General features: G+C 55.1%; 1 protein-coding gene across 1 annotated transcript in view; it reads left to right on the top strand.

Annotated features, from left to right (window-relative positions):
- The window catches only part of DSCAML1 (DS cell adhesion molecule like 1), a 376,149-nt gene that overhangs the window by 136,739 nt on the left and 218,425 nt on the right, over positions 1-20,985 (top strand). The gene's annotated exons all lie outside the window — the stretch shown is intronic.

The following is a 20,985-nucleotide window of genomic DNA, read 5'->3' as shown; positions in this document are numbered from 1 at the left end:
CTCTCCACTTGTGGCATTAGGTGCCTGGCCTTGAAAATGAGGGCTGGAGTGGATGATGTCTGATACCTTGGGATTCTAGCCTGTTTTTTCCAGAGAGGGGGCTTTGCGTCTTATACCTGGACCTCGTGAGACCCGGGAGATGTGGCTGACAGGTCGTTTCAGTAGAGAGGAAGCAAGGCAAGTCCAGGGTCAGGCGGACCTGTGTGACCCACAGCACAGGCCAGAGCCCTGGCTCCCTATGGGGCCTGTCCTTGCAGGTGTCCTCTAAGGACTGTGACCCACAGAGAGGGAAAGCTCTTGGGGTAGGACCTGGGGGAGCCATGCAGGCGTCCAGCCAGACTGTACCCCCAACATTAGTTTCACAGCCCGAGGGAGCCTCTCTGTACCCCTCCCTAGACGGGCTTGTACTAACTCTGCCACCAGCCCCCCTTCTGCCTGTGGATATGTCTTACTGCTTTTCAAGCCTCTATCCTCACNGGGTCAGGCGGACCTGTGTGACCCACAGCACAGGCCAGAGCCCTGGCTCCCTATGGGGCCTGTCCTTGCAGGTGTCCTCTAAGGACTGTGACCCACAGAGAGGGAAAGCTCTTGGGGTAGGACCTGGGGGAGCCATGCAGGCGTCCAGCCAGACTGTACCCCCAACATTAGTTTCACAGCCCGAGGGAGCCTCTCTGTACCCCTCCCTAGACGGGCTTGTACTAACTCTGCCACCAGCCCCCCTTCTGCCTGTGGATATGTCTTACTGCTTTTCAAGCCTCTATCCTCACCTGTGGAATGCAGATAAGGCTTGTCCAGCGCACCCTGCTCCACCCTGGGTGACGGTGAGGCTCACAGAGCCGAGGTCTGTGAGGGCAGCCTGAGCCTGCAGGACGGTGCCCAGCGTAAGCGGGCATGTGGCTGATTACCCACACACTGATTCTCCGCAGGGGCGGCTTCCTTCCTTGCAGGAAGTGAGGGACTGGGTCAGTGCGTGGGGCTGAGGGTGGCCGGCCCAACTCACCTCAAACTCTGCATGCTTAGATGAGGTTAGGTGCCGTTTTAAAAAATAATTCAGCAGTTCTGCTTTGGGTGAATAAAAGGCATACAGAGGAATCCTGCCCTTTCTGGAAAATGGAAAGACAAATTGCCGAATTCTTCAAGAGATCAGCCTCATATGGAAGGGTTGAATTTTCAACCCTAGCATCAGCCCAAAAGAGGAGGGATATGGAGGTGGGAGTATTCCCTGGGGGGATGGGATGCACTCCCCGCCCCCACCCCCAACACACAGTCAGATACACATCCAGGCTCTTCGGTTCCCTTCAATTATCCATCATAGTCTGACATCCCGAAATGAGCTGAACCCTCTCAGAAGCTCTTTACATTTTCAGCTTGTCCCACCTCTTGGGGTTAGATGCTAAGTTTACAAGCTTCTGTATGAAGTCGTGCTCCCCTCTCTCAGTCTTCAACCAGCCCCATAAAAGCTTCAAGGAGAACCGCGTAGAAACCAGCAGATATAAAGAGAACAGGGGGTGGATAAATTCAGACTCAGAACTAGTAACAAGTGTACCAAAGGCGAAGTCTGAAATCCCTGCAGGTTGAGAGTTGAAGGTGTTAGTGGAGAGCTTAGTACAGACAAATCGAAGGAGTGTTGTGCTTCTGGAGAGGAAGGCTGTGAAAACTATCCTGGCTTCTCCTCCTGCTGTTTCCTGAGAGCTTCCTGGAGAAGGCAGCATTTCCTGGGGTGCTTCGACACAGGGTGGCTTTGGCAGCCTGGGCCAGGGTGGGAGGCAGAAGGAGGAGGATGGGATCCAGGGGCAGGATGGGCAGCATCAAGGGGTGTTCCTCAGCCCCACCACCCTGACGTCTTCCTCTTAGCAGCGGCAAGAGCTGGGGTCATGGCAATGCACTGCCCAGGAGGGAAGCCAGACCCGCAGAACCCACTCTGGGCCATGGCGGCCCACCACAGGGACACAACCCTCCTATGTCTGAGTCATTCCTTTCCAAACCACCACCCAGCAGCTGTCTTTTACCTCTGCCAACCTGGGGTCCTACCGAGCATCTTGGCAGTGGGGCCTGATTGTTCCCTTTCCTATTACCCAGACCGTGCCCAGGTGCCTTGTGGGGGCAAGGCTTATGCACAGACCGTATGGAAGTGCCAGTTTTTATAGACAGGACCAGAGCCTGCGCAAGGCAAAGGGAAAGGCAGGAAGGTACGAGGAGACAGGGAGAGGCTGAGAGCTGGACCAGTGGGGATAATACTTCTGCTCACCTCGTAGGGGCGCTGTGGGGATTAAGGAGAGCCTCTGAGCGCAGTGCCCCGCCACTGGCCAGCTCACTGAAGAGCAGCCTGTAGGGCCCAGCCCTGGAGGAGGTCAGCTGGCCTCAGTGGGGCCTCCGGGAGTGGCTAAGGTGAGGTTTCTCTGTTTGACAGAACCCTACTCCTTCCTGTTTGTTTTCTGCCAAGGGGGGCTCTATGCTGTGGGCTTTGTCCTAAGGGGAGGGGATTTGGTCCCCTGACAAGTGTGGAAAAGGAGAAATACAACACTGAAAATAATTTAGTGAGCATCTCCTATGTGCCAGGGGCAAAATCCTAGATATAGTATACCCTTTTTACCGGCAGGTTTTATTTTTATCGTTTTTGGTGCGATCATTATGAAAAAAATTTTCAAATATATCCAGGAGTAGAGAAGCTACAGAGTGAACCCTTTACGCCCATCACCCGGCTTTATCAGTTACCAAGATTCTGCCCCATGTAGTTCATCTTATACCGTCTTGCTCATTTTATTTTTACCTTTGCTGAGTTATTTTAAAATGAACCCCAGACCTTTGATCATTTCACCCCTACAAAAATCCGTGGCCATTTTTACAAAATATGGACATTTTCTTACTGGGCCATAATGCCATTGTCGTACAGAACAAAATTAACAGTGAGGACCTGGTCTCATCTAATACCCGATCCATGTTCAAATACTCCCAATTTTTTAAAAAAAGATTTTATTTATTTATTCGACAGAGATAGAGACAGCCAGCTAGAGAGGGAACACAAGCAGGGGTAGAGGGAGAGGAAGAAGCAGGCTCATAGCAGAGGAGCCTGATGTGGGGCTCGATCCCATAACGCCGGGATCACGCCCTGAGCCGAAGGCAGACGCTTAACTGCTGTGCCACCCAGGCGCCCCTAAATACTCCCAATTTTAAACACATGGGTTTTCACCCTCAAGACCTCCCTGTAGAGTCAGGATGCTCCCTCCCGTTTAACCACACAGCTCAGAGAGGCGAAGTAACACACTGAGGTCCCAGCCACCGGAAGGGGTAGCCAAGACTCACTGAGGGTGCACCGTGCCCAAGCCTTCTCCCCAGTGCCAGGCTGGGGGTGGGGGTGGCCTGGCAAGCCCAGGGGCCCAAGGGAACAGGAGCAAAGTACGACTGACCCCTCCCACCGACACGTGCTTGTGCCAGCCCCATGCCCTTTGGCTGGCCCCAGCAGGCCCTAGCCGCGAGCTGGTCTTAGCGCCTTGCAGCTGCTTGGTGAGCGGCACTGTGGGGCCCAGAAGTGTGCCAGAGACTCCGATCCCACAGGACCCCAAGCCATGGTTTCTGCCCTTTAGGAGCTTCTGACCCCATGGGGTTGGGGGCGGGGACCACAAACCAGAAACGGTTCAAGAGCAGTGGTGAAGGCTAAGTGGGCAGGTGGAGACAAACGCAGTGGGAGTTCAGAGGAGGGACTGGCGGTGTGGTGAAGGGAGCCAAGGAGAGGCAGGGTTGTGTAGCAGGACAGCACTGGCCTGGTGGCAGAAGACGTGGTTTGGAATCCCAGCTCTACCGCTTTTCAGCTGTGTCACACCGAGTCCCTGAGCCTCAGTTTGCCTCATCGGTAAAATGCACTCAGTAATACGTCTCTGTAGCACGTCATGTCAGTGACACGCAGTACTTGCCCATCTCCTCCTCCCTTTGTTCCCTGGGGGTGCGGGGCCTAGAATGGGGCACAGGACCGGGTATGCAGGGCTAGGTGGCACCCTCTGCCTCGGCTCCCTCTGCGTCCTGGAGCAGGAATCAGCAATTGGCGCTGCTGTGTCGTTGCCCCAGCCTCAGCCCCATCCTTCTCCTCTGCGGGTCTGTCTCCTATTCCAGAGCCCCCTTGTCTGCGAGTTTCAGGAAGGTCTAGTCTCACTCTGAGGCTACTGCTGACCCCCTACTCTCCATGCCCTTCCTAGGCTACCACAAGCCTCCACAGCCTGTACCCATTGGCCAGACCACATGGGAAAAGCTGCCACAGTCACACGGAGCTCTGTGGAGGCAGAGTGGGGTCTGCCCGGGGAGGCAGGGGGTGTGCGCACACGAGACACTAGGGAGGTCATTACATCCTCATCTTCGATGCAGACAACTAACTGTAAGCAGCCTCCTTGCACTAACGTGATCACAGAGGGTGCCGAAGGGCCAAGACTGGCCGCCCACTCCCCAGCAGCCCTTCCACCTTCCGAGGGATCAGACTCCATTGTGAGGCGTGGGGAGAAGGTGGCATTTAGCAGTCGGTGTCATGAGTCAGCTCTGTCTGGGACCCTCAGGTCAACTAGGTCTCAGCCCCGGCATCGGATCAGACCTGAGTCACTTGGCAGGATGGCACGGGCACTGAGATGTGGCCTTGCCCCCCACCCCTGGAAGCAGGCACGCTCATCTTGCCAGTTAGGGCACTTCTAGCCTGGTTTACTACGAAACATGATGTGTGTAGTCCCCTCTCTTACAAAAAAAAAAAGTAGGGGTAGAACAGATACGCTTTTGACCAGAGTCGCAGCTATTATGCCTGGATCTTGTATTACTTTGGTGGAAGCCAGGGCTGTGTGTATGTGTATCATGGACACACGCGTGTGTGCACACGCAGAGCAGGAAACGAACGAATCTCAGCTCTGCTACGTGACACGTCCCAGGGCTTTGCCTCTCTGGGCCCCACACTGTGCGAGGAGACTTGAAGATGGAGACGAATTCTGAGACAGACACAAAGGAGAAAGCAGGACCTGGGGGCGCCTGGGTGGCTCAGTCAGTTAAGCGTCTGACTCTTGATTTCGGCTCAGGTCGTGATCTCAGGGTTGTGAGATCCATCCCCACGTAAGGCTCTGTGCTCAGCAGGGAGCCTGCTTAAGATTCTCTCCCCCCCACCCCTCCTCCCTCTCAAGCGCATGCGCTCTCTCTCTCAAAATAAATAAATAAATCTTAAAAAACATGAAGAGACAGCAGGAGCAAGCCTGGCCTGTCTGCAGGGGCCAGTGAGGGGCAGACATGGGGAAGAATTATTTGTGATCACCAGGGAGAGAAATGGTGCTCTGGGCCGTGGGGTGGGGATAAGTGACCAGGTTAAAGACATATTTGAAGATAGAATCAATAGGGTTTTCCAGGGGGCTCCACGGGGCTGAAAGGAGTCAAGGATGGTGCCCATGTGTTTGGCCTGAGCAACTGGAAAGTGTCTGAATGGAAAGAAACCAGAGGCTGGTTTTGAGTCCTGACCTTGGCACTTGCACCTGTACGATCTAGGGCAAGTCATTCAGATAACCTTAAGGCTGTCTGTAGGGTAGGACCAACCATCCTTCCCCTATTTGCTTCCCACGATTTTCCTTAGGACTGAACGAGATCATGTATGTCAGGGTCTCTACCAACCTGGTGTTAGGATTCCAATGGCAGTGGGTCACTCAACAGTGGGACAAGCTGCCTTGGCAGGGAAGGAGCTCTTGGTCCATCAGTGGCTGTGGTCTGGGTTTTACGTGTGGGAGTGGGGAGTGGGTGTGGAAGAAGTGAGGAAGTTCCGCGGCCCAAGCATGAAGACTGAGCGTGGTTAGCTGGGTATTTGAGGACTGATTGCAGAAGGAGGCATGGCCGCTGCCCCTTTGGCTTCCTGGGGGCCCCAAGCACTGGTGTATACCTCTCCACACTCCCACTCACCCCAACTCCCAGCGCCCTGGTCTGCTCGCTCCTTGAGGACATTCCTGGGTAGCTGAAAAGTACCTTCTATGGTGACAAGACAGAAACAGAAAGGCCAGCTGTCAAGGAAAGAAGAATAGATGGGCAGCGGGGCCCCATGAAAAGAGCAGGAGGCATGAGGGAGGCAGCAAGGGCAGGGTGGTGGCTGTGGTTTTTGGGTCTCTGCAGCCACTGCCAATTCTCCCACACCGGGCAGCAGTACGGGCCCAGCCAGCACACCTGAGCTGGCCTTGCCTCTGACAGCAAGCAAGCCTGCCCCAGAGCGAGGCTGGAGCGAGCCTTGGTGTCTACAACCGCCTTCTCTATCCCTTTGCGTTCCTTCACCATCTGTCCCCTTCCTGAGCCTCCTCCAGGCCCCAGAGGCCCAAGAGGAGGGTAAAAAAGCCAAAGATTTTGAGACCCATTTTTTCCTCCAACCTCCCAGCCGGCAGAGGCAGCCCTTCCCCAGGCTCATCCAGCTGTGCTGGGATACTTGCGACGGCAGGGATCTCACCACTTTGCGGGCAGCCTCATTAGTTTCCTCGGGTCTCTGACTGTTGACGTGCCGGCCACACCCACTAGGATGACAATACAGACGATAGCAGGTATCAGGATGTGGACAAATGAGAGCCCTCATGCACTGTTGCTGGGAACGTAAAGCGGTGAAGTCACTTCAGAAGACAGCCTGGGGGTTTCTCCAGCTGTGAAACAGAGGTGCCATATGCCTGGCAGTTCCACGCCTCAGTGTCTCCCAGGGGAAATGGAAAAACCCACGTCCACACAAGACTCATATGTGAATGTTCATAGCAGCATGGTTCACAAGACCCAGAAAAAACAACCCAAATGTCCATTAATGAATCAAATGAATGGTACATAATGTAGTGTGTTCATACAAATAACGGAATAGTATTTGGCTGGGGAAAGGAATGCTAAAAATAAAAAAAAAAAAAAACCATCCCACAACACAGGTGAAACTTGAAAACATTATGCTAAGTGAAAGAAGTCAGAAAGGGCCACATAGTATAGGATTCCATTTATACAAAATGTCTGGAAGAGGCAAATCTATAGAAACAGAAAGATTGGTGCTGAGGGGGGAGGGGGTGGGGGCAGAGCAGTCTGCCTGAGACTGAAGGGTTTCTCGGAGGTGAGTCCTGGGCAAACTGGGTGGGTGGTCACTCCGAGTGGAACCAGATCAGCCCCTCCATGCACTGACTGGTTTGGGGTTTCCCCCTGGGGTGACCCAGAACACACCTAGTCCCTACCTTGCGCATGACGACTCAGCTTGAAGAGAGGCATCAGGAAAGGCCCCAACCACCTCTGCTAAGCTAGTATCTTCTGCCCCTCCGCCAGGTCTCAGGACCTTAGATGGGGTCCCTCACCACTCATGGTGGTTTCCAGAGAATGGGCTCCGCCATGTAGATGGGTGTTTCAAATGACACCCAGCACCCCAGCTGTGGTTACCCACGCAGGGGGACAGAGTCCTCACTCTCTCTGGCTGGGAATGATTTCTCTGTTAATGCGGCCACCACACTGCATTGGTTTTTGGCGGGGAAACCCTATCTCAACAAGGGCTCCTGGGTGGGACCTCTAAGTTGTTTGCATGTGAAGCGGTCACTTCTATTACCACTTTTTCCTCCTCATTTTGCAGCTGGCTGTCTGATTTTCCCTCATCGATCTCACTTCTTGAGCACCTATGATGTACAATAACATGAGAGACACCAAAGTGTGCCAGGCCTGGTCCCTGCTCTTAAGGAGCTCACAGTCTCCAGGGAGGATTCCAGACTCTTACGTGAGCAGTTACGATGCTCTGGGACAGATACTAGAATTGCAGTCAGCACAGGGAACCTGGGGGCCCAGGGGACAGGCCTCGAGCTCCAGGTGGAGGAGGGTCTCTACAGAAGTAGCTTCCAGTGGTGTTTTATCTGGAGCTTCTGGAAGTCGCTCCTCTATCTGCTTTACAAAGAGCGGCAGGAGAACATCTCTTCCTGTTTGCTCACTCACCACTACTTGGGCACTGTACCAGGTTCCTCTCATATATAATTTCAAATCCTTCCAACAATGCCGTAAAGTAGACGTAAATTTTACATTTTGCAAATCAGGAAATTGAAGCTCCGAGAAATCCGGGAATTGCCTCCGGCCACACAGTCAGGAAGTGAGGAAACCGGATTTTAAGCCCAGGTCTACCTGATTCTACAGCCAGGTTTCTTGCCAGCAGTGCTTTGAATAGGAAGTTTGGGGGGTTTCAGTGAGTTTTGGGGGGGATATGGCTCCCTCAGGGGAGTGACAGGAGCATGGGACCCCCTCTGCGGCCTGCCTGGGCTGGAGCCCACGGGAAGCCATTTGCGTGGTTGGAGGGGAGGGGCAGGTGTAGAAAGAATTTCTGAGGAAGAGAGTCTGGTTAGTGTGTTCACACGTGCTGAGCTACTGGGTCTCAGGTGCTGGTTTTTGGTAATCCGAATACATTGGGAATTGTTTAATAGGATTTTTTCCTTTTAATTAAAATATGATAATGAAACTTGCTGCTTCACTCTTAAAAAGGAATGCTTGAAAATACCTATTCCCCAAATGTCTGGCCAGGAGAAACACGGGTGTGGTTTTATTCGCTGCAGCCATAATGCCAAGGAAGGCCTCCGTTTTTCTGCATGCAGACGCGGTGCTCCCCCCCCCATTACGACACCAGGCTTTCCCATTTCTGACTCCCTTCCCCTGCCAGGGCAAGGCCCCGAGCTTCAGGGAGCAGGGCAGGGTGCTCAGGCGTTGGCTGGGATCCGGGCATGCACAGAGGAGAAATTGCCAGAAGTCCTGCATCTGAGTCCGGTTTGCTTTGGCTGCTCTTTGGAAGGGGTCGGGAGGAAAGGGAGCGAGCACCAAGGGTTCAGCCCTGGGATGAGTCATTTAAGTGATGTGCCCCTCGTTGTCCTATCTGCTCCCCCACCATAGATTTCTACCGTTCGGACCCAGTCGTGGCTAAAGCCCCATTTCCCAGGCCGCATCCTGTCTCTGCTAAGCCATCTTCTCCTCTCTTGCATGTCCTAAGGATGGATTCCTCTTCCCCGACTTGCCCCCGCTTCTGTTCTCATCTGGTAAACCCCACCCTTCTTTCTGTTTCTCCGCCTGTCTCCTTTGCTCCTTCTCCTTTCCTTCACATCTTTTTTTCTGCCCCCCCCTTTCTTCATTTCCTGCCCTTTGTTCCTCCCCCAGGTAAGCAGGAGTCCGAGGCCCACCCCTCTTTCTTCTCCTGAGCCCCTGAGGCACCCTGGAAAAGGGAGAATGGCAAGTGAGTCGCAGAATTTAAAATAAATAAAACACATCGGGAAGTTCTGCACTGGAAGCCATAAAACCCAACCACTGGCACCATTTCCCTCGGATACCCATGATCCTGGCGCTGCGGAAAGACAGCCCACGGCTTGCTGAATCCCTGACCAGCCAGGGATGAAATGGTGCAACTGAATTTGCCCGCAAAGAACGGGCAGACAGAGCAGGGCCTCTGTCTCCCATCCCTGGACCCCTCCTCCTCCCTCCTCCTCCTCGTTCTGTGCACCAAACCGAATATGATTGTGTGTCGCTGTAGAACATCAAAGAGCAGAAGAATTGCTTAAGAAGAAAATATTGGGGTTATGCATCCGAGAACAGCCTGAGCTTCCAGTCACCTGGGGGCTGCGCATGCATCTTTAATCAGCTCCCACGAGGCCATATGCTTGCTCTTGAGCCGCCTGTGGGGGCTTGGGGTCGGCAGGCGTGGCCTGCCCACGAGGGGAGGAGAGGCTTTACGGTTTGGCCACACGGTTCCTTGTGCCTAGCCACAGCCCAGCATCAGAGACGAAATCCCATTTCAAGGCCCATTTATTGCCAGAGGCCTTGGCTCTTGAGAGGTTCCCCGCTTCGCTGTCCCTCCTTCACCCCCATAGGACCGGGAAAGGAAGGCGCCGGGCCGCGTGGCTAGCGGGGGCTCTGGACCCGCCAAGCTTCCATCTGTGACCTGCCGCCAGGAAGGCAGCCTTGAGGGGCAGGGGCCACCTTGCAGCTGGGGGCCCAGATTCAAGAGGAGGTGGGTAGGAGTAGAGGGGAGCAGGGTTGGCAGGAGGGGACAGGCTCTGTGGGTGCACATGGCTCTGGGGCTCTGCTGATCAGCCCCTGCCAGGAGCGCTTAGGCAGGAGTCACTGAACGTCAGCTCGAGGCAGCACAGACTCCAGGCTTACGCCTAGGGCCGCCAGCAACTAGGCTTGAACCTGCAGGCCCCCAGCATTTTGCACCACTTGTTTCCTTCCCCTGGCCTTCTAGAGCCTCACATAGGAGCTGGAAAGAGCCAGAAAGATAGCCTGTTGCACCAAGCCAGGCGGAAGGGGTGTACCGCTATGGTTCCATGTTCACAAAGTGGAGACAGTGACGTATGCTTGAGTCCATTGACCCTCTTCCTGCTCAGCACAGGACGCCCTTTGGAGGCACAACCCCCCACCCAGGTTCTCCCAGCCCCAGGAAGCCTTCTCAGAGAGCAGGATAATCTCTTCCCTGTCTGTCACTTGCTACTGCATTGTGACCCCTGTTCCAGTCTGTCCTGTATCCAGATTCTCCAGATGGGTAGCTACCTTCCCTGCTCGACTGTGATTTCCTCAAGGCATGGGTAGGACTTTCTCGATCCTTGTGCCCCCCACCAGGCCCAGCGCGGTACACGGCACGTGATAGGTTAATATACATGTGTTCGTGGAAACTGAATTTGAATCTGCCCCTGGCTGCCCCACCTTGCTCACTGTACCATCCAGAGCACAGGGTCTGGTCGATGCCCATCGGCACCAAAGCCTCCGACCTCCCCTCCTCTCACAGAGCCCCGCTTCGTAAGCGTGGAAGTCTGGGGGTATATGGAGGGTTGGTGCCATTAATCAGCCAGGTGGCTCTGTGCCTTTGCCTCGCCCTCCAAGAGGACATGCTTCTGACGCGTGTTGAATTCTGAAGAGACAAGTGTCTCCCCCCACCCTTCAATCCTGAGGAGGGATTTGCACTTTGATTATTTTTGAAAACAGGTTTGTGTAAAATTTGATTTAAGAAAACATTCTTCTCCCCCACGCTGAAGGATTGAGGGTCTGTAATCCCTCTCAAATCACCCAGACGAGCTTGGTATTGCAATGCTGGTATCAGAGCTAACAAAGGGGGATTAGCAAGGAAAATTCTGTGTGAAAACCTGCCACGCGTTGAAGGCTTTCAGCGTAAAGCAGATAAGATAGGTACAGCCAAGCCATTTTTAACCCAGTTTTTAGAGCACTCAGAGCCCTCCTTCTGTGCTGACAGAGAGCAGGGGCTGGATGCCTGTCTCCTCCCTGCCCCCCAGCCCTCTCAGCCAGGAGACATGTTTTTAGTGGAAGGAAAAGAGTCTCCTTCATGGAAGGGCGGCGGGAGCCCGGAGTGGTCTAGGTGTGGTCGGGCAGGAGGCATGACCTCTCAGCCAATGGGCAACTGGGTGCCCACAGGCCACTGAGAGTCACGCATTGTCCCTGGCTGCCCACCCTTCTTGGTAGCTGTCACCCCAAATTCCAGCTGGCAAAGAGACTTTGCATCCTGTTGTCTTTCCTGATCAGAAGGCAGAAGGCCAAGGTGGCCTGTGGTACCATCCTGGGGTGGGTAAGACCTCAAGAGCCCACCTGGACTGGCCCTCTTCCGAGAGGCCCTGTGGCCTAGTGGTTAGGAACTCTGGCTTTGAAATCATCACTCACAGCGTAGACATAGCCAGGTCTCAGTTACCTTTAAACAGCGTCCACCTCCTGGCTCTGTTGGGAGAAGTAAATGAGATAATACACGTCGAGCCCTGGCACATAACGCATGCCGAGTAAATGGCAGCTGGGATTACTGTGAGTAAATCAGTACAACTGCCCACGAAGAAATTAAGGAAAAGAGACCCCCGTGAGCCTGAATTTTTTGAATAGGGGACCTTTTGGGCTTCATGTCTTTAACAAAACCCCATTCTGGACCTGACCAAAATTTGGGGCCATGCCGTAACCTTTGGTGCCAGTCCGGGCCACACTCTGGAGGGTCTTGTTTTGACCAAATTGACAGGTGGCCCCCCCCAGCCCCCAGAGCCAATCCCTTCGACAGCCTGCTCCGTCGAAGCAGGAGGAGGGGGCTGAGGCTGGTGAGAGGCTAGAAACGCGTCATAGGAGCAAAGTGAAGAAGAGAAACCTCTGAGAAAACACAGTCTCCGCCTTCAGCTCCCCACAGGCCTAGGAGAAGGCGGAAGCAGCACCGTGAGGTCAGGGCTGGAGAGAACTGATTCTTGTTTACTCTAACCCAACAGAGCGGCCCGAAAACGCAGTGGCCTCTCCGGAGAGGTGGTGAGCTTCCCGTCGCGGGGAGCATCTCAGCAAGCATGTGCATAGCTCAGATAACGAGGCTGTAGAAGACATTCCCTTGTGGGGTGGAGGCTGCAGCTAGTATGTAAACACGTGTGCGTGCATGTGCCTGCATGGACATGTGTGCATGTGTGTGTGCCTGTGTGGATGTGTGTGTGGATGGGATGCCTTGCGGCCGGTCACTGCTTCTCCCTGGGCTGCGGCGTCCTCAGCAGCACGTGGAAGGCTTTGCCGCTCCGGGTCCTGCCTGCTCTGGCCTGGTGTCCGTAGACCTTCCCTGCCCTGCTTACAGGGCTGCTCCCCACGGACAGGACCCAGGTTGCTGTCCTCTGTCACTTCAAGCTTAGCTCAGGGCCCGGCCCAGGGAAAAAGCTCGAAAGTGGGGTGGTGGGATGGTTAGGTGGGCGGATGATTGGCTTAGGGAGTGCTGGGCACTCAGCACACCCGTGCACACAGGTCCACGTGGGCACGCTCACACATGCACACGTGTCCACACAGGTACACACACACGCACACATGTCCGCCCACATGCACACGTGTCCACAGGGCACACACGCACAAAAGCACACCAGTACTCACACACACATGCACACGCACACAGGCACACGAACACACTCACCGAAACATGTGCCTGCCACCAACGTCTAATATTTGGATGTATTCTTTCCTAGTAAGCGTTGTTCTCTCCCTCTGGGCGTCTTTCAAAATGTGAATGTTCCTAAAGAGACTGCCCTTTAGGCTGAACTGAACTAATTTCTCCATCTCTGAGACGCAGGCCGCTAAGTGTTCTGGGATCCAGTGGAGAGAAGACGCTGGAAAGATAGTATGGGGTGTGCCAGGTGAACACTGGTTGGGGCCCGCATGGGTCTCCTCTCGGGTTTCTCAGGGAGTACCGGCCGTAGAAGCGGTGATTCCAGAAGCCCTGGGGAGCTCCCCTCTCTCTGTCCCCTGGTCCATCCGGGCAGGTGTCTGCAGGACAGGCTTTCTGAGGTGTTTCATCGCTGCCGAGCAAGGATAAGACTGGGCAGCAGCAGGAGGCCCCGGGAAGCCCAGGTTTGGGCCTTCTGTGTGGCTGTGTCCCAGGCAGGACCTCTGGCCAAGGGATGGTGGGCAGTGTCATCTTTCTGAAGGCCCCTTCATCTTTCCCAGGACCCCTTTCTCCTCTTTCACCCACCCCTTCCCCGCCTTTGGCACCGGTGCTCTCCTTCCTGTAAAACAGTAACAGCTTACGTTTATTGAGTACCTACTATGTGCTGGTTCCATTCTAAGCACATTAGGTGCCCTATTTCATTCAGTCTTCACAACCCTTGTCCCTGAAGGCTGTGACCCCAGTTGTATAGATGAGGAAACTGAGGCACCGAGTGCTCCTATGACCTGCCCAAGGATGCATGACTAGGAGGAGTGCCAGAGCTGAGGCTGGAGTCAGGCGTTCTTCTTCTGACTGGGTTCCTAGTCACCACACGAAGACGGTCTGGAAGGGATGTTCTTTAGGAAAGAACGTTGTCACTCCCACAGGGTGGAATCTGGAGTCTGACTGCCTGTTTTCAGACCCTGACCCTGGCCCTGCCTCCCACTCACTGTGTAACTGTGGGCGGTTTATTTTGCCTCTCTGTGCCTCAGTTTTCACGTCTGTAAAGCGGGGGCAACACNTGGGGGCAACACTGGTTCTTATTTCTCAGGACTGCCGTGAGCCTTGGTGCAGCGTGGCTGGAGGTTCCCGTCAGACTGGCCGACTGTGTGGTCGGCATGGTTCGTGGTGGTGGGGAGACAGGCCCACCAGGACTTCCTTGTGCCCCCAGCGGGGAGGCTCGTTGGCAGCGTGGGCTGTCTGCCTCCTCCTCCCCCTCACGCTGCCCTGTTGCCCCACACCCATGCCCAGAGCATCCTGGGAAGCGTGGGAGCCGGCACCTTGGCCAGGAATGGCAGAGGGCCCTGCAGATTTTGGAACAGAGGTCTGCGTGTCTCCAAGGCCACCGAGCTGAGCACATGCGAGTTTTGTTAGGCCAATTAGCCACAAGCCGGCATATCGAGTGCATTCAGTGACCCGCTCCAGGCAGTGTGGCCGCTTGGCCTGTCTTGCTGTCTGCTCCCCCCGCTCCCCACTCTCCTTATAGCAGGTTAGGGGCCTGTGAGGAGAAAGAGGAAGGGGCTCCCGAGTGGGACACGACATCCCTGTGTCCGACAGGAACATCTGCCTCTCCTCTCCCTCCCGTCCCACATTTCTGAGCCTTCTCTGAGACTCAGACTGTCTCTGCCGTTGTCTGTCACTTGGGGTTTCTGTTGCTCTCTGCCTGCCTAGCTTGCTAGTAGTTTGTCATCGCCCTGGCTGAGCCCTTCTGGCTGCTGCCTCCTGGCTGGGAGAGCTCTATCTTCTGTCCCCGGGGCTCCCCGGGTGCCGTCCCAGATCCCAGTGCGGGCGTGTGGCCCTCAGGCCACCCTATCCTGCTGGCCCTGCAGGGGCTCAGCACAGACAGCCAGCAGCTCTGCGGTCCCCTGGCTGGAGGGGGGAGCGAGCTTGGAGCTCCCTGTCCCGGCCGGCACAGCCGTGACCAGGCAGGCCTCTTAGAGAAAGTGACTGGGAGCACTGGGTACCAGGGATGTTGCCTTTCCGAAGGCACATGGCTGTCAGTGCCACTGAGCCTCCAGAATGAGACCTCACGCCCCACACCACCCTCCAGACAGTGACGCGTCTCTGAAAATCAGCAGGCCTCTCTGTGGAGCGCGGTTACGCTCGAAGTAGTGCTGGCTCCTCGTCAGATTTTTCTTTTAATCCCTAGATCTGTTTTTTGGATTTTTTAAAGCTTTATTAACACTGATCAGTCTGCCATTTCTAGTTTCCCTCTGCATTGGGGGAGTGCATGTTCTTCTTGGATTACCTACACTTGGGGCCCGGCTGGGGCCTCACAGTGTGGGGACCTGGAGGGACTTTGGCAGAGGGAGGCAGGAGCAGGACAGATGTGGCAGCCACTTGGGCAACTTCAGACTGAAGGGAAGGCAGAGGTGTGATCTGGGCGTGGAGCAGACGGGCCTCAATTAGGAAGGTGGACTGCAGGACCCTGGGGAGCCCCGAGTGACCAGAGGCCCTCGTCCCATCTGGAAGTCAGCAGCAGGCATCACGTCAGGGAGAAGACACAAGCCCAGAACCAAGGAAAGTGGAGTAACATGTCAAGGGAAGGGGGGTTGCGGGACAAGGGTGGGGATTCATGCTCGGGAACCTAGCTGTCCCTCAGAAATTGTGTCCCAGGCACTGGAGGTACATGGCCATGTGAGGAGCCACTCTGGGCCCATGGAGGAGGACTTAGTAGGACCTGGCCACAGAGCAGCTGTTCAGGACAAGAGCAAGAAAGTCAAAGCAAGCCAGGATAATAAAAGCTGACACTTACTGAGTGCTTATTATACGGAGAAGGCATTACTGTTACCATACCCATTTTACAGATGAGGAGATTAAGGCCTGAGGTGGTCAGTATCTTGCTCAAGGCCACGCCTCTGGGAAGTGGGGGCTGGAATGTGAGCCTAGGCAGTCTGGCTTCAGAGTCCAAGCTCTTCATCAGCTAAGTTAGTCCAATGTCTAAAAGCCAGTTGACAGGGAAAGTGATGGTGCTGTGAAGCACAATGAGCAGACCACACGAATGAGATCTGAAGTCTGGCCTCCGAGCCCACCATAATCTGGCCCTATCCCTCTCTCACCGTGGCTCGCTGGCCCCCTGCCTCAGGGCCCTTGCACTTGCTGGGTTTCCAACAGGAACGGCATCCACATGGCTCAGTTCATCCTGTCGTTCAGGTGTGGGGTCCAGCATCCTCTTAGATGCCCTCCTGACCCCTCTGTATGAAGTACCAGCCCTCATAGCATTCTCCTCCCTCTTTCCCCCTTTATTTCTCTTCATAGCACTTATCAACTACTCGACCTACACTATCAATTTCCTTACTTGGTTATTGTCTCTCTTCCCCNTCTGGCTTTGAAATCATCACTCACAGCGTAGACATAGCCAGGTCTCAGTTACCTTTAAACAGCGTCCACCTCCTGGCTCTGTTGGGAGAAGTAAATGAGATAATACACGTCGAGCCCTGGCACATAACGCATGCCGAGTAAATGGCAGCTGGGATTACTGTGAGTAAATCAGTACAACTGCCCACGAAGAAATTAAGGAAAAGAGACCCCCGTGAGCCTGAATTTTTTGAATAGGGGACCTTTTGGGCTTCATGTCTTTAACAAAACCCCATTCTGGACCTGACCAAAATTTGGGGCCATGCCGTAACCTTTGGTGCCAGTCCGGGCCACACTCTGGAGGGTCTTGTTTTGACCAAATTGACAGGTGGCCCCCCCCAGCCCCCAGAGCCAATCCCTTCGACAGCCTGCTCCGTCGAAGCAGGAGGAGGGGGCTGAGGCTGGTGAGAGGCTAGAAACGCGTCATAGGAGCAAAGTGAAGAAGAGAAACCTCTGAGAAAACACAGTCTCCGCCTTCAGCTCCCCACAGGCCTAGGAGAAGGCGGAAGCAGCACCGTGAGGTCAGGGCTGGAGAGAACTGATTCTTGTTTACTCTAACCCAACAGAGCGGCCCGAAAACGCAGTGGCCTCTCCGGAGAGGTGGTGAGCTTCCCGTCGCGGGGAGCATCTCAGCAAGCATGTGCATAGCTCAGATAACGAGGCTGTAGAAGACATTCCCTTGTGGGGTGGAGGCTGCAGCTAGTATGTAAACACGTGTGCGTGCATGTGCCTGCATGGACATGTGTGCATGTGTGTGTGCCTGTGTGGATGTGTGTGTGGATGGGATGCCTTGCGGCCGGTCACTGCTTCTCCCTGGGCTGCGGCGTCCTCAGCAGCACGTGGAAGGCTTTGCCGCTCCGGGTCCTGCCTGCTCTGGCCTGGTGTCCGTAGACCTTCCCTGCCCTGCTTACAGGGCTGCTCCCCACGGACAGGACCCAGGTTGCTGTCCTCTGTCACTTCAAGCTTAGCTCAGGGCCCGGCCCAGGGAAAAAGCTCGAAAGTGGGGTGGTGGGATGGTTAGGTGGGCGGATGATTGGCTTAGGGAGTGCTGGGCACTCAGCACACCCGTGCACACAGGTCCACGTGGGCACGCTCACACATGCACACGTGTCCACACAGGTACACACACACGCACACATGTCCGCCCACATGCACACGTGTCCACAGGGCACACACGCACAAAAGCACACCAGTACTCACACACACATGCACACGCACACAGGCACACGAACACACTCACCGAAACATGTGCCTGCCACCAACGTCTAATATTTGGATGTATTCTTTCCTAGTAAGCGTTGTTCTCTCCCTCTGGGCGTCTTTCAAAATGTGAATGTTCCTAAAGAGACTGCCCTTTAGGCTGAACTGAACTAATTTCTCCATCTCTGAGACGCAGGCCGCTAAGTGTTCTGGGATCCAGTGGAGAGAAGACGCTGGAAAGATAGTATGGGGTGTGCCAGGTGAACACTGGTTGGGGCCCGCATGGGTCTCCTCTCGGGTTTCTCAGGGAGTACCGGCCGTAGAAGCGGTGATTCCAGAAGCCCTGGGGAGCTCCCCTCTCTCTGTCCCCTGGTCCATCCGGGCAGGTGTCTGCAGGACAGGCTTTCTGAGGTGTTTCATCGCTGCCGAGCAAGGATAAGACTGGGCAGCAGCAGGAGGCCCCGGGAAGCCCAGGTTTGGGCCTTCTGTGTGGCTGTGTCCCAGGCAGGACCTCTGGCCAAGGGATGGTGGGCAGTGTCATCTTTCTGAAGGCCCCTTCATCTTTCCCAGGACCCCTTTCTCCTCTTTCACCCACCCCTTCCCCGCCTTTGGCACCGGTGCTCTCCTTCCTGTAAAACAGTAACAGCTTACGTTTATTGAGTACCTACTATGTGCTGGTTCCATTCTAAGCACATTAGGTGCCCTATTTCATTCAGTCTTCACAACCCTTGTCCCTGAAGGCTGTGACCCCAGTTGTATAGATGAGGAAACTGAGGCACCGAGTGCTCCTATGACCTGCCCAAGGATGCATGACTAGGAGGAGTGCCAGAGCTGAGGCTGGAGTCAGGCGTTCTTCTTCTGACTGGGTTCCTAGTCACCACACGAAGACGGTCCGGAAGGGATGTTCTTTAGGAAAGAACGTTGTCACTCCCACAGGGTGGAATCTGGAGTCTGACTGCCTGTTTTCAGACCCTGACCCTGGCCCTGCCTCCCACTCACTGTGTAACTGTGGGCGGTTTATTTTGCCTCTCTGTGCCTCAGTTTTCACGTCTGTAAAGCGGGGGCAACACTAGTTCTTATTTCTCAGGACTGCCGTGAGCCTTGGTGCAGCGTGGCTGGAGGTTCCCGTCAGACCGGCCGACTGTGTGGTCGGCATGGTTCGTGGTGGTGGGGAGACAGGCCCACCAGGACTTCCTTGTGCCCCCAGCGGGGAGGCTCGTTGGCAGCGTGGGCTGTCTGTCTCCTCCTCCCCCTCACGCTGCCCTGTTGCCCCCCACCCACGCCCAGAGCATCCTGGGAAGCGTGGGAGCCGGCACCTTGGCCAGGAATGGCAGAGGGCCCTGCAGATTTTGGAGCAGAGGTCTGCGTGTCTCCAAGGCCACCGAGCTGAGCACATGCGAGTTTTGTTAGGCCAATTAGCCACAAGCCGGCATATCGAGTGCATTCAGTGACCCGCTCCAGGCAGTGTGGCCGCTTGGCCTGTCTTGCTGTCTGCTCCCCCCGCTCCCCACTCTCCTTATAGCAGGTTAGGGGCCTGTGAGGAGAAAGAGGAAGGGGCTCCCGAGTGGGACACGACATCCCTGTGTCCGACAGGAACATCTGCCTCTCCTCTCCCTCCCGTCCCACATTTCTGAGCCTTCTCTGAGACTCAGACTGTCTCTGCCGTTGTCTGTCACTTGGGGTTTCTGTTGCTCTCTGCCTGCCTAGCTTGCTAGTAGTTTGTCATCGCCCTGGCTGAGCCCTTCTGGCTGCTGCCTCCTGGCTGGGAGAGCTCTATCTTCTGTCCCCGGGGCTCCCCGGGTGCCGTCCCAGATCCCAGCGCGGGCGTGTGGCCCTCAGGCCACCCTATCCTGCTGGCCCTGCAGGGGCTCAGCACAGACAGCCAGCAGCTCTGCGGTCCCCTGGCTGGAGGGGGGAGCGAGCTTGGAGCTCCCTGTCCCGGCCGGCACAGCCGTGACCAGGCAGGCCTCTTAGAGAAAGTGACTGGGAGCACTGGGTACCAGGGATGTTGCCTTTCCGAAGGCACATGGCTGTCAGTGCCACTGAGCCTCCAGAATGAGACCTCACGCCCCACACCACCCTCCAGACAGTGACGCGTCTCTGAAAATCAGCAGGCCTCTCTGTGGAGCGCGGTTACGCTCGAAGTAGTGCTGGCTCCTCGTCAGATTTTTCTTTTAATCCCTAGATCTGTTTTTTGGATTTTTTAAAGCTTTATTAACACTGATCAGTCTGCCATTTCTAGTTTCCCTCTGCATTGGGGGAGTGCATGTTCTTCTTGGATTACCTACACTTGGGGCCCGGCTGGGGCCTCACAGTGTGGGGACCTGGAGGGACTTTGGCAGAGGGAGGCAGGAGCAGGACAGATGTGGCAGCCACTTGGGCAACTTCAGACTGAAGGGAAGGCAGAGGTGTGATCTGGGCGTGGAGCAGACGGGCCTCAATTAGGAAGGTGGACTGCAGGACCCTGGGGAGCCCCGAGTGACCAGAGGCCCTCGTCCCATCTGGAAGTCAGCAGCAGGCATCACGTCAGGGAGAAGACACAAGCCCAGAACCAAGGAAAGTGGAGTAACATGTCAAGGGAAGGGGGGTTGCGGGACAAGGGTGGGGATTCATGCTCGGGAACCTAGCTGTCCCTCAGAAATTGTGTCCCAGGCACTGGAGGTACATGGCCATGTGAGGAGCCACTCTGGGCCCATGGAGGAGGACTTAGTAGGACCTGGCCACAGAGCAGCTGTTCAGGACAAGAGCAAGAAAGTCAAAGCAAGCCAGGATAATAAAAGCTGACACTTACTGAGTGCTTATTATACGGAGAAGGCATTACTGTTACCATACCCATTTTACAGATGAGGAGATTAAGGCCTGAGGTGGTCAGTATCTTGCTCAAGGCCACGCCTCTGGGAAGTGGGGGCTGGAATGTGAGCCTAGGCAGTCTGGCTTCAGAGTCCAAGCTCTTCATCAGCTAAGTTAGTCCAATGTCTAAAAGCCAGTTGACAGGGAAAGTGATGGTGCTGTGAAGCACAATGAGCAGACCACACGAATGAGATCTGAAGTCTGGCCTCCGAGCCCACCATAATCTGGCCCTATCCCTCTCTCACCGTGGCTCGCTGGCCCCCTGCCTCAGGGCCCTTGCACTTGCTGGGTTTCCAACAGGAACGGCATCCACATGGCTCAGTTCATCCTGTCGTTCAGGTGTGGGGTCCAGCATCCTCTTAGATGCCCTCCTGACCCCTCTGTATGAAGTACCAGCCCTCATAGCATTCTCCTCCCTCTTTCCCCCTTTATTTCTCTTCATAGCACTTATCAACTACTAGACCTACACTATCAATTTCCTTACTTGGTTATTGTCTCTCTTCCCGCACTAGGATGTGCACTTCACGAGGGCAGGGACCTTTCTTCCCTCTGTTTTGGTCACCGCCATGTCTCCACAGCGTGGAAGAGGGTCTGGCATATGATAGGCACCCAGGAAAGCTTTTTAAAAATTGTGGTAAAATATACATAAGATTTACCCTTTTAGCCATTTTTTAAAAGTTTAAAAA

The sequence above is a fragment of the Ailuropoda melanoleuca genome, chromosome 8 (assembly GCF_002007445.2).
Source record: "Ailuropoda melanoleuca isolate Jingjing chromosome 8, ASM200744v2, whole genome shotgun sequence".
NCBI classification, from domain to species: domain Eukaryota; kingdom Metazoa; phylum Chordata; class Mammalia; order Carnivora; family Ursidae; genus Ailuropoda; species Ailuropoda melanoleuca.
The sequence above is the reverse complement of the archived record's forward strand: the minus strand, read 5'-3'. Positions and strand labels throughout refer to the sequence as shown.